Source organism: Ostrea edulis, chromosome 1 (genome assembly GCF_947568905.1).
Source record: "Ostrea edulis chromosome 1, xbOstEdul1.1, whole genome shotgun sequence".
In the NCBI taxonomy this organism is placed as follows: domain Eukaryota; kingdom Metazoa; phylum Mollusca; class Bivalvia; order Ostreida; family Ostreidae; genus Ostrea; species Ostrea edulis.
The window spans coordinates 63,586,332-63,599,521 of NC_079164.1; positions in this window are offsets into that span (position 1 = coordinate 63,586,332).

The window sequence follows — 13,190 nt, forward strand, 5'->3', positions numbered from 1 at the left end:
ACATACAAATATATTGGGAAAATCTCAAGAACCACTGAGCCAGAAAAGCTGATATTTACATGAAAGCTTTCTGGCATAGTGCAGATTCAAGTTTGTTCAAATCATGGTCCCCGGGGGGGGGGGGGGGGGGGGGGGAGTATGATGGGGCCACAGTAGGGAATCAAAGTTTTACATACAAATATATAGGGAAAATCTTTTGAAAAATCACTAGGCCAGAAAAGTTTACATGAAAGCTTTCTGACATAGTGCAGATTCAAGTTTGTAAAGATCATGGTCCCGGGAGTAGGTTGGGATCAAAGTTTTACATGCGAATATATAGGGAAAATCTTTAGATATGAGCCAAGTGACAGGTGAGCGATGTGGCCCATGGGCCTCTTGTTTGGGCTATCCCTTGTGCTATTTTTGTTGTTGTTGCTAATTTATATATGAACATGTATCAATGTCTTGTTGATCAGGTTTGAGTCTCCTTTAATAATAAGTTTCACCGGTGTGTGTTTAGGTATATTGATGATTTTATCAGCGAGTTTAACTACAAAAAAGGAAAATAACAAAAAACCAGGTACAACCAAAAGTACCTATTTAAAGTATAATCCCACCACGATTGTGTATTGTTTAACGTCCTGCCCTAGAATTTTTCACTCGTATGGAGACATTCACCACGATGAAGGGCTGCGAAATTTAGGCCTATGAGCAGCGCTTGTGGCAGGGAGGAATCTTGATCGTGTTACATCTGCTTTCGGGGCCTCGTTTTTTTTTTTCGGTCTCATCCGAAGGACCGTCTCGTTTAATCGCCTCTTGCAACAAGCAAGGGGTATCGAGGACCTATTCTAACCCGGATCCCCATGGGATGTCTGCCACGGTTATTGCAAAGATCGAAGAAATTTTGCGATATACCTTCATACGTAATAACTGATTAAGAGAAAATTGATTATCATTTTGCTTGAATTTTGTATTTTGCTGATACAACAATAAAGTCGATGACTGATAATTCAATTTTATAATCATAAAAAAATCAATATATGTTGTAAAACAAATTCATTAATGACTTAACATTATGAAAGGTGAAGATAACGAACAGTGATCAATCTCATAACTCCTATAAGCAATAAAAACTAGAGAGTTGGGCAAACAAGGACTCCTGGACACACCAGAGGTGGGATCAGGTGCCTAGGAGGAGTAAGCATCCCCTGTCGACCGGTCACACCCGCCATGAGCCCTCTATCTTGATCAGGTAAATGGAGTTATGCGTAGTCAAAATCAGTGTGCCAAGAACGGCCTAACAATCGGTATGAAACACGCCAGACAGCATTTGACCCAATGATATGTTGTATTGGCAAACTAGATTGTTATAACGACCATAGAATTTGCAAACTGCTGACTTTAATCGAAACTATTGAAACCCCTGCACCATCAACTTGTTTGTCAGTAGCCAGCCTCGATTTAAAAACTAACCATATACGCAGAACAAGCTCTTGCGTATTGAACAGTTGAGAAATATAAACACCATATGCAGGTGATAATGGAATATTGCTACATAAATATGGTAAGTTGACGATAGAGAAGCTGATATCATTCCGTTTGTCATAAAGTTGAGTTGTTAGTTTGCCGTTAATATCTACTTTGAATAAATTATCTAGGTATGAAGCAAAAGTGGACGACTCGGTGGTGTCTTTTATTTCGAGTTCACTGGGATATATTGAATCGACTGAATATAAGAACAGGTCAGCTAACAAAGGAGTACAATTCGTGCCCATGGGACTTCCAACAGACTGTTAGAAGACCTGATCACCGAAGACCACGAAGATGTCAATGAGGAATTTTTTATTTCAACTTCAGAGTACTTGTGCGTGGAATCAGAGTGGTGTTTAACAAAGTTATTTTTTGGATGACTGATCACTGGATATGAATAATTGAGATTTGTCATTCAGTATGAACCAATCGTCTGCATTCCGAGATCAATACACGTGGAACCATGGCTATGCGTAGACGTTTTTCTTGAATTGTGTTCTCAACGCATTTGGCATAACCTGTTAACATATCACCCATTTCGTCATCAAAAAACAATGTAGGCCGTTTTGGAAACTGGCATGACGTCACAGCGACCTAATTTGTAGCTATATAGAAAAAAATTGAGCCGTAGTAGAATTTAAATAAAGTTCTTGTTTTCGTGTATGTTGCAGGATAACATCAGAGGTTGTGAACGATGTTATGAAATATTTTTACATACTATACATTTACACAATTTGCTTGATTTTTTTTTCAAAAGTGGAATATTACAATAAAACTTTAAACCTTTTTTTTAAACATACTAGAACTCTTCATATCGAAGAGATAAAAAGATAGTTTTAATATGATCATGAAATTCAAGTCATCTGACTTATGGCGCGCTATACAAATACGGAACAAAAATGTAATCCGCATATAAACTGTACACGGGGCCGGCTTGGAGAAGTTTCACTGTACATGTCATTCTGTAGTGGAGTGACATGTCAGAACACTGTTTCCTTTTGCATAACTGATAGTAGCAATTCTAGGTTTCCGATTATTCTTCCTTCTGCAACATATCACAAATAACAAGGCTTCTCGAAAGCGAGTACCACTCCAGCTGTACAAGTAAAAGTTGACGCACCTATTGACGTACAACAAATAAAATGACATGGAGGATATGAATCTCTTCCAATCTCTATCGCTGCTTGATCCCTCTAGAATCGCTGTGTTTGAATCTATCGTGGTGAAAACAGAAAATGGTAGAGTGCACACAATGACCGTGAAGGAGTCGACCAAAAGCATGGTGGCTACCTGTCTTTTTCGGGATCCGGGTCTTGTTCTGACGGGCACTGAAAGACATTCCCTGGATTTGTAAATTGAAGAGTGATGCTGAGCTTTTCTGATTTTGTCTGAGATTTTTATATGTCGGATAATTATGATATTGCTGATACTGATTGCTGTGAAGGACACCAGTAGAAAGATGTTGTGGATCCAAGGCCAGACAAATTTCCAAAAGATCTTCAGATTTTCAGAGTCCAGGTAAACGTAACACAACCGATCGGATTCCTTCAAAGCGTATATGTCGGATGTGAATAAGAAGTTGATATTTTTAATGGTAACGAAGACGAAAATCAAGACAGTCACGCGCTTTGCACGTTTCGTTGTACACCAGGAGGACGATTTAAGGGGAAATGTGATGGCTAAACCTCTTTCCAGTGTCATGGCTGTGGTTAACAAAACACCGGAGTCGCTGCTTACCCAGCCAAAAAAGTGAAAGAATTTGCACATATAGTGAGAATCTTCCCCCCTGTAGATGGTGGAGGGATAGTTTATGTTCAACCAATCGACGGTGAGAAGACTAATCAAACTGAACGTGTCCACAACAGCATTCGCCATCATGTAGAATGAGGTTGATAGGGAACGGAAGAAGGCGCTCCTCATGATTAGAATCACCAACACATTGCAGACGACACCCGTAACGATGAGAAATGGCGGGAAATAAAAATCCAGCCCGTCAGTGATTCGACAAAGAATAGATTTATTCAAATCAGTCATTGCAGAATGTTGTTGATATAAACGTCATCTGGAAAAGATTTTGATTCACCTTGAACAAATTCTATGCCATGCTTGAAAGTTGTATGTAAAATCCTGTTTTGATTTTCCACCTGAAAAACTTGACGAGAATTATCATTCAATAGACAAGTTGATTGTTACAATTGCCACAACGCAGATAGACTATAAAAATCGTCAATAGCCAAGGCCGCTCCCCATATCTATCAGATGCAGATCTGTAGCTCTCTGGGAAAATATTGGGACATCTATAGCCTGTCCCAATATTTCCCAGAGAGTTACAAATCTGCAGCTACATATTTATGGGTAGCGGAGTAGACCGAAAACCCTTGGCTAGTGAAGATGGAATACATTCTTCACCAGGAGTAAAACAAATTGCTTGGTTATACATGTGTAATTGCTTGGTTACACATATGTAATTGCTTGGTTACACATGTAATTGTTTGGTTACACATATGTAATTGCTTGGTTACACATATGTAATTACTTGGTTACACATATATAATTGCTTTGTTACACATATGTAATTGCTTGGTTACACATATATAATTGCTTTGTTACACATATGTAATTGCTTGGTCACACATATGTAATTGCCTGGTTACACATATATAATTGCTTTGTTACACATATGTAATTACCTGGTTACACATATATAATTGCTTTGTTACACATATGTAATTGCTTGGTTACACATATGTAATTGCCTGGTTACACATATATAATTGCTTTGTTACACATATGTAATTGCTTGGTTACACATATGTAATTGCCTGGTTACACATATATAATTACTTTGTTACACATATGTATTTGCTTGGTTACACATATGTAACCAATAAATTTTTCGTACTCCTGTTGAAAAATGAAACTACACCGTATTTCAGTGTATGCTAAATATATTGATAATGGTATTCGAAGAATGTACGACGTGTATAAGAAAGATTGTATAGTCAAGGATTTATCGTATCCGAGAATAGAACTTTTTATATCTATAACTTAGCGGATAATGTGCTGTATATTTATTCAGAAAACCACTGCATTCGAAGTACAAAATACCTATAACGCGTCTGAGACTTTCACCACATGATTTGAATATATACTGGTAAGAAAAGGTAGAAAATGTGAGTTGTGTGAGTCGGACGAGAGAGAGGACAAACAAATGCAATGTCACAGAAGGACGGGCTGGCTGCAACCATGTCAACCTAACAGTAGACTGACTCATTAAAAAGTCACAATGTAGATACAAAGAGTTTATTATGTACAATATCTCATTATGAACATGGTCCCAGTTCCACAAGTGTCCATTGTCTTGGCTCATTGGCTTAGACCTCTGTGGGGTTCCTTGACCGGTGTACCCGCTCCTGGTGCTTGGTTGTCCTTGTGCTACACCATTACTCTCCACTTCCTGCATACATACACTGGCTATAACAGGGTAACTGTAGACCACGAGTAGGACCTGTTTTTTATGCACATATATAATATGTAATATATTACTTATACACACAGAGTGGTGTTACATTACACATAAATACACACACAATATTATCTTATTTACAAATAAATATCCTGCACATGCCTTCTGTTTAACACAATGCACTTATACTGATCAACCAACTCTACCATTTTCCCTAAAGTATCTGGCAATCTCTCTTTCCGAAACAACTTCAAATCATGACTGCCGATATGGAGAAACTGATCGCGTAGCATTAGGTCTTGCAGACCGTCGAATGTTTTCGGCGATTTTGCCATTTCAAGCCATCTATCGAAATAACTACCTAATCTTGCCGCAAACTGGGAAAATCTTTCATGTGGCTCAGGTCTACAAGATCTGAACTTTTTCTTAAATCCGTCGTCCGTCAATTCAAAACGTCGCAATAATGCTGTCTTAAGTTTTTTTTTTATAGTCGAGGGCGTCACTCTTGGGCATTAAAGCATACACATCTAAAGCTTTTCCCCATGAAAATCTATGTCCCAATCTGATTCATCCCAATATTGAGCATTAAAACATACACTCCATACACATCTAAAGCTATGTCATGATCTGATTCATCCCAATATTGGGATCTGTTATTTATTGTTATGAAATTTTGTTGAAACAAGCAAAAAATGTAGTGTTGTATTGTGTCCAACGTGAATTGAGGTACAGTTCAGATTATAAATGTCCAAACAAATTATCATTGTCTGAAACGCGTGAATCACTTGCCAGGGGCGGATCCAGGAATTGCGGTTACGGGGGGCGCCGCTTTATGAGGCAGGGGATCTGGGGGCCGCCTTGAGGCCCCCAATGGGTCCTGGGCGAAGCCCTGGTGGGGACCCAGGGGGCAAAGCTCCTGGGTTAAATACAGATTTTATAGGACTTGAAATATGTCTCCTATTTAGTCATTTGTATTATTTTCTATCATTTTTAATAAGATGAAATTAATAAAATGACGCAAATTTTAAGGGTTTTTGGACAAAATTAAGTTCTCCCAATAAAGTAATTAAAGAAATCAAAAGATTTTGTCATTTATTTCGCCGGGAGTGGAAGAAACTATTGCTTCTTTTATTGTTTAGTACATTTTTCTAAACACGATTTACCTTAAATTTTAGGGGCAGGGGGGCGGCTGCGCCCTCCTTAAATCCGCCACTGCTTGCATGTTAAAAAATGGACATTCTCAATGAATTGAAGAGTTATGGTGAGTCTTTGGGTTTTAAGGATGAAGGGTTGCAAAATTTCATTAAAGAACAACAGAATATTCAGAGAGAGGAGAGGTAAATGGAACGAGGGTTAGAGAGAAGTAGATTTGAAGCAGATGCAGAGAGAGAAAGAGCAAAGGTTGAATTAGAGAAAGAGAAAATGTGGCATGAGTTGGAACAAATGCGTATAGGATCTAGGTCACCTGAATTAGATGATGAACCAGTTGAAGAGAGTAGCACTGAGCGTCATTTCATAGTTCATTCATTCATTCATTCATACTTTATTTCCTCCTTTAGGAGATTATGAAGAAAATACATTTACATCAATATAATTACAAATACATGTACATACAAAGAAAGAAAGAAAAGAGAAAAAAAAACCACATTATGTACACAATATAAACAAAAATAGAAAAGAATAGGATATTCTTAGTTGTACACCTCAACATATGAGTACATATGGTAGCAGCTGTCCCTTTTAAAGCCAAAGCATATTTAATATAGATATATTTACTGCAGTGAGCATCTGTAGTATAGGGCTGAAGTGCTGCGCACCAATTTAAAGTTCAGCAGACGGAATGATGTGGCGTCCATCTTATTTAAAGGTGTAGATATTTGGCCACCAAGAAGAACAAGGTACCATTCAAATTCCGAGAGCCCACAGAGTTCTGCACACAGTTCGACACTGAAGTTATTAGCGATGGCGTTCCACCACTGTTCTCGTCTGCTGGCGGTACTTAGACACAAACAAGACGAGTGACAGAAAACATCCATGAACGAATTACCACATAAATGACAGAAATGAACAAGGCCATTTACATGCATACCTGTATATATTTTGCATATGAATTTGCAAAGTTCAATGTTACCTAATTTCCAAATTGTGGCAGGTTTTATATCTGAAAATATTTGTCTGAATAAATGGAAATCCGGACTGTTCATCCTCAATTGCCGCTGGTCTTGGTGATACAATGATACGGTATTTCTGGATATCCTTTTCCAGGATAACTTATCTGGGAAGAATCCGTTGTCAAGCCATGTACTTATATAATTGGTAAGATTGTATGTTTGCAAGGTTTGAATGATATCTGGAATAAAACCATATTGGACTTCTGAAAGGTTTTGCCAGTAAGAAAATAATCGAGTCAAGAATATAGCTATCTGTTAAGATTTGAAAGACATGCTGAAGTTCAATATTGGGATGAATCAGATTGGGACATAAATTTACATGGGGAAAAGCTTTAGATGTGTATGCTTTAATGCCCAAGAGTGACGCCCTCGACTATAAAAAAAAACTTAAGACAGCATTATTGCGACGTTTTGAATTGATGGACGACGGATTTAAGAAAAAGTTCGGATCTTGTAGACCTGAGCCACGTGAAAGATTTTCCTAGTTTGCGGCAAGATTAGGTAGTTATTTCGATAGATGGCTTGAAATGGCAAAATCGCCGAAAACATTCGACGGTCTGCAAGACCTAATGCTACGCGATCAGTTTCTCCATATCTGCAGTCACGATTTGAAGTTTTTCGGAAAGAGAGATTGCCAGATACTTTAGGGAAAATGGTAGAGTTGGTTGATCAGTATAAGTGCATTGTGTTAAACAGAAGGCATGTGCAGGATATTTATTTGTAAATAAGATAATATTGTGTGTGTATTTATGTGTAATGTAACACCACTCTTGTGTGTATAAGTAATATATTACATATTATATATGTGCATAAAAAAACAGGTCCTACTCGTGGTCTACAGTTACCCTGTTATAGCCAGTGTATGTATGCAGGAAGTGGAGAGTAATCGTTAGCACAAGGACAACCAAGCACCAGGAGCGGGTACACCGGTCAAGGAACCCCACGGAGGTCTAAGCCAATGAACCAAGACAATGGACACTTGTGGAACTGGGACCATGTTCATAATGAGATATTGTACATAATAAACTCTTTGTATCTACATTGTGACTTTTTAATGAGTCAGTCTACTGTTAGGTTGACATGGTTGCAGCCAGCCCGTCCTTCTGTGACATGCTATGTCCACCATAGAAATTTGATGTGGATGAAAAGTGGAGGATGTGTACAACAATATTTTTGAAATTGAAAACTTTCAAATTTACTTTATATAGTCAAAAAATGCAGTTTTAGTAGAAAGCAATCTGGGAAAAAACAACCAAAAAACGAAACCCTGCTGGACCCGAACTCGGGATCTACAGTTCAGCAGTCGACGTACCGAGCTACTCATCTAGGCAATTTTAATATGAAAGGAATAGACTAATATTGCTGAAATCTATATTTTCATTCATGTTTAAAAAGGAAGTCAGCCATTATGACGATGTAGAGTGCCTCCTTAATTAAGAGTTAAATATACTGATCCAAAAAAATAAGAGAGGAACGCATAATACAAATTCATTTTAATAAATGAAAAATATTTAATAATTGGTTAATTGATAACATTAAAATGATGTGGACGCTGGGTTAATAATCAAAGTATCACTACCACTAATGATAATTACAGTCATTAAGAGTTCAAGCTCATCCAAGTTCAATATCTAGTGTGCCCCAACGAGCACCAATGACTGCCCGGTATCACCTTCTCAAAGTCTCCTAAAATCCTCTAGAGAAGTTGTTCCCCTCTAACTGCAGAGCGTGGGCCAGCTGTTGCAGAGTTTGGGACTGCGGTTGCAGAGTTTGGGACTGCGGTTGCCTTTGGTAGATGCAGATATCCAGTTTGTCCCATATTCGATAGGGTTCAAATCGGGTGGTTTGGATGGCCAAGGATCACAGGTGAGCAGTATGTGGTCTGGCGTTGTCATGTTGGAATACCGCTCCTAGATGCTGCATCATTGGAACCACGTGTGGCTGAATGACTTCATCAATATACCGTTGAGTCGTCAATGTACATACGCTGTATGTGATATTGCAGCCCACATCATAATAATACTACCCCCCTCTAAATCGACCAGCCTCCTGGATGCAATTTTAAACAAGACATTAATTTTGGCGCCTTTACATTCTGCGTCTTCCATCAGATATCTGCAGTGAAAATCGAAATCCATCGCTGAACACAACTGTCCGTCAGCGATGCTGCAACCATACTCAATGTGTCTGATACAGATTGTACCATTGAAGTCGGTTGTAAATAAAGTGCAATCTTTAGAAATACGCGAACCAGTTCCTAATGACCTTGACATTTTTCTTCCTTCGAAAGACATGAAATCATATCATCATCGAGCTGAAGACGTATACGGAGTGATAATTCGTTTTCAAGCTGAAAACCTAAATATATATATATATAATTTTTCCTGTAAACAGGGCCGTAAATTAACCTTCAATTTGGAGGAGGCAGGAAATTAGGCGGGAGTCTGGGGGCCGCCCAGGCCCCCAGACGCTGGGCACATTTTGTGCACACTGAACACGTTTCGAGCAAAATCCTTGATTCTAGGGCCTTCTAAGATGTTACTTGACTAACTCATTCTAAAAGAAAGATTTGGAATGCTTTTTAAGGGAGGTATCATGTTCTTAGTTATTGGAAACAACATAAATTCTAATGAACTTTAAATTTTAATTTTTTTTGGCTCAAAAGTTGGAGGAGGCAGCTGCCTCCTCCGCCTCCATGTAATTTACGGCCCTGGTAAATCAACATGAGGCTCTGACTAATTAGCATAATTATCTTACTAATTAACATAATTATCTGACGAGTGGGTGGCATAAAGTAGTATAAGAAAATACTGTTCTGAAAAATGTAATCATAATATTGTTTTTGAAAAATAAAGTTTTGCTAGAGATATATAGTAAAAACTGAAAATGTACGAATATGTATTGCATTATTCTGTATATTGAGGTAAAATTGGGTATTATAGGAACATTATCAGTACGAGGCGGAAGTTCGGGCGGCGCATTACGTCAGGTTTGCTTTAATATTATAAAACTAAGACTAACTATAAACAAAATCAACAAATAACATGCAAAATACAGCAATTCTCAACTTTGTAAACAACGCATGTAATTACAAACTTACTAGTCCAATTTTTCTTCTTTAGAAATCCAGACACAAACTCCTACACTATATTGTCACTTGGAAATTTGAATCAAGCCAGCTAATTTACAACAATCTTGTCTTTCCTGTTAAAAACCATAAATATCACTCAAAGCTATTGTCCACGACACTAGTATGCAATGTAAAAGGAGAGAAATTACACCCCAATATACCGGATATGGTGGTCATCTCCATCAGGTAATTTGAAACACGACAGGTGTAGGGGGAAAAACTTTAAAGTGATACCCATTGTGTCCAATGAAAAAACCCCAAACAAAACAGGACCGCCGTATCGGCCTCTTATTCCCCATTTTAATTCATGAATGCTCATCAATTTTGCATCGTGATATTTACAATTACAATTTTTAATTTCATTTTAAGTTTTTTTTCCCCAATTATCTTCCCTTTTTTAAAACAAAATTCTTTTTGTCTCACACTCTTTTATTTCTCGATAAAACAATGATTTCCATTATGTATGAACAGATATGAATATGTAACATAATAAATGCATAATTGGGGGGGGGGGGTTTAAAAAAAAAGCAAAACAATGGATGTATGAGGTTATTATTTCTGCGTAATCAGATAATCTGCGGATTTTACGTAATCGGATCCGCCGCAACTTAGAACATCAGTAACCATATTCAATCCTACAGTTCTAAACTATATAAAATAGTAAATCATCTTCAAAAGAAAAGAAAAATCCTAAAATGACTTTTTTTTGTGATTTTGAAGGCGAGAATTTAAGCAGCTTAAACATCAGATTATTTATGTTTTCCATTGTAAAACTTTAGAAAAGTCCATAACATGTGAATATATGTTAGTTTTGTATAGCGGACAGTATAAGAGGGAACTTATACTACCTCGCTAGAGAGCTAGCTTTTCTGGTGATGTGGCATTGTCGGAAACCCACGGTTGATTACGCTTCGTTCAAACGGTGATGTGGTAGTCTTCTCTCTTGATCATGCAAGTTAAGCAACGGCGAGCGTGATCAGCACTTGGGGTTGGGTGACCGCTACAGGTTACAGTTTTGATATATTATAATCCAATATTATGTGCTTGCAACCGCAGGCCCAAACTCCCAATATTATGTGCTTTTGCAAAAAAAAAAAAAAAAAAAAACCAAATTGTGAAATGACCCCCCCCCCCCCAAATTTGATTGACACAGATTTTAAAAGGATGGGTTTACCTTGATAGGCACGAGTCAAACAGTAAGACTGAACTCATGTATTTTTTTTTTTGAATGCGACAAAATTTTACCGAGTTCCCAAAACAAGACCCCCCCCCCCCCCCAAAAGAAGACATTTCTCAGGAAGAGATATCTTTCTAAATTTAAAAAACCCATCTATCTCGTCGAAAGAAATATCTCTAACTTATATGATATCATTTTTTTTTTTTACTTAAAGAGATTTTATTTTTACTAAGAGAGATATCCGTCAAGTTTTTTTATACATCAAATGTTTAAATAAATTCTAGTCTGACTGAAGCCAACCTCTACTATTTCACTGCATTAGTACTAACTAAGTTATTAAAATAGTACGGACTGACTTTAATCAGACCGAATAAATTCGCCCAAAGCATTTCCGAAAAAATTCATGCTATTTTTCTACGTCCAAGGGCCATAACTTAATGGAAAATCAACGGACCAAGATGAAATTCAAACTTGATCTGTAACTTGTTATGACAAAGCAATGTACCAAATATCAAATGAATATCTGCAAGCACAACCAAAAAAAGTCCGGAAAATTGATTATTCGTGCTATTTTTCTAAGTCCAAGGGCCATAACTAAGTGAAAAATCAACGGACCGAGACGAAATTCAAACTTGATCTGTAACTTGTTATGACAAAGCAATGTACCAAATATCAAATGAATATCTGCAAGCACAACCAAAAAAAGTCTGGAAAACTGATTATTCGTGCTATTTTTCTAAATCAAAGGGCCATAACTAAGTGAAAAATCAACGGACCGAGACGAAATTCGAACTTGATCTGTAACTTGTTATGGCAAAGCCACATACCAAATATAAAATAAATATCTGCAAGAACAGAGAAAAAATGTTCGGAAACTGGACAGACGGACAAACGGATGGAGCGCAAACCTGAAGTCCCCTCGACTTCGTCAGTAGGGGACTAATAAGCATCATACAGGTGATTGAAATATTTTAAGCTTGTTACACATTTCGGTCTTTACGCAAGATAGCAGCCCTGAATTCTGTTAGATCAGACAAAGTATATGGCTTAAACCCTGTACACATTGACAATTCAATATACCGGGTACACTTGAACACACTAGCAAGGTACAACTCGTGGGCAATTCACAAACATACTGATAAGATACAACACAAGGTACAACTCGCGGGCAATTCACAAACATACTGATAAGATACAACACAAGGGTGAATCAATGTACACATAAACACACAAGCAAGCTAGAAAAAAAAAAAGGGCAATTCTGTGAAAAAAACAGACAAAATACAACACAAGGGTGAATAAACATAAACATACACTGGCAAAATATATCACAAGGGCAAATCATCGTACAAACAGACAAATCAAATCACAAGGGCAAATCATCATACAAACAGACAAATCAAATCACAAGGGCAAATCACCATAAAACAGACAAATCAAATCACAAGGGCAAATCATCATACAAACAGACAAATCAAATCACAAGGGCAAATCACCATAAAACAGACAAATCAAATCACAAGGGCAAATCATCATACAAACAGACAAATCAAATCACAAGGGCAAATCACCATATAACAGACAAATCAAATCACAAGGCCAAATCACCATAAAACAGACAAATCAAATCACAAGGCCAAATCATCATACAAACAGACAAATCAAATCACAAGGCCAAATCATCATACAAACAGACAAATCAAATCATAAGGCCAAATCATCGTACAAATGGAAAAC